The sequence below is a fragment of the Pteropus vampyrus genome, unplaced genomic scaffold, assembly GCF_000151845.1.
Source record: "Pteropus vampyrus isolate Shadow unplaced genomic scaffold, Pvam_2.0 Scaffold92, whole genome shotgun sequence".
Classification (NCBI taxonomy): domain Eukaryota; kingdom Metazoa; phylum Chordata; class Mammalia; order Chiroptera; family Pteropodidae; genus Pteropus; species Pteropus vampyrus.
In genome coordinates, this window is record NW_011888873.1 from 2,927,127 (window position 1) to 2,928,457 (window position 1,331).

A 1,331-nucleotide genomic window follows, 5' to 3' on the forward strand; every position below is an offset into this window, starting at 1 on the left:
GTGCATGGAAGCAATTAAGAATAGAAACCAGGCTAGAGTAATACTTTTCCTCATTAAAATATTTTACTCTTTTCTTGCCTGTTATTGTAAACTCAACTCAATACACTCCAAATTTCATGTTAAAACTCATTTTTATTTGAACAAGAATTTCATCAGCCCCACCAAATTATTGTCTTTCTTTTATTAAATGTTTTACAATACTAGATGCCCATGTCATTAGCACGCATGCCTCAGGCTTTAACTCTGAGTGATTGTAGGTTACTAAATCTTGCTCCTGTTCATTAACAATCATATATCAAACAACTATTGCATACCAGGTGGCAGGCTGAGTACCAGACACAGGGAAATAAATATGACATAGTTCTTACTTTGAGGGAGCTTATAGTTTGTAGGAGGAGATAAATAATCGCCCCCCAAAATGAAATCATGCAATGGTAGAAGCATGTGCAGACTACACATGAGCACAAAAGAGGGAGGGGGATAGAAGGAAGGAGCGGTACATTATATGGGTGACATTGAGAATGGGATAAAATTTCATACAGTGGTTAATACTGAGTTAACAATTGAAAGATAATTACTTATTGCATGAAGTTGTTGTATTATATACAGCACTTTCTAACCTAAGAGACATGATCCACTGGTGAGTATCTATCACTGGGAAGTATATCAAAAAAACAGAGTATCAATTTGGGATTGATTCCTTTTATTTATTTTTAAATTACGGTAGATTTAAAATTCCTCCAATAAGTTTACTCTCGGTCCTTTGTATACTGCTAGTCTTTCTTATATACAAAAGAAAAGGGATGGAATCACAACTACCTGGCCAGTATTTGTAGGTTGGTGTCCCTCATCTAAATAGCCTGCCTCATGATGGCTATGGGGGTAGGGGTGGGGGATGTTGAACTGCTGCTATAAAACATATACTGCCATTAATTTTATAAGTATATAGATGAATATATATAACACCTTGTTGCTATTTCATGAGAAATAACAATCGCTGTTATTAATAACAAAGCAACATGATAAAACAAACAATTTATATCTATTTTCTCCTACTCTCTGAAATGGAATCAGTTTATTATCTGTAGTTTTTTGTTTTTTGTTTTTTAATCTAATTGCCAAGTTCCACCCTTGGATATGTCTCCTCTGAAATAAGGAAGCAGATGCTGACTGTCTGAGATCCCCAACAGTGGAAATTATAACCTGCCAGGACCCTGCCATCTTGCTTGAAGTACAAATTCTCCAGTAAATAGGCCCTCCCTCCCCTGAGATCACTGCAGATGGCAGATCTCCAAAGGCAAAGGAAAGGCCAGCTAAAAATAGAGTTTTAG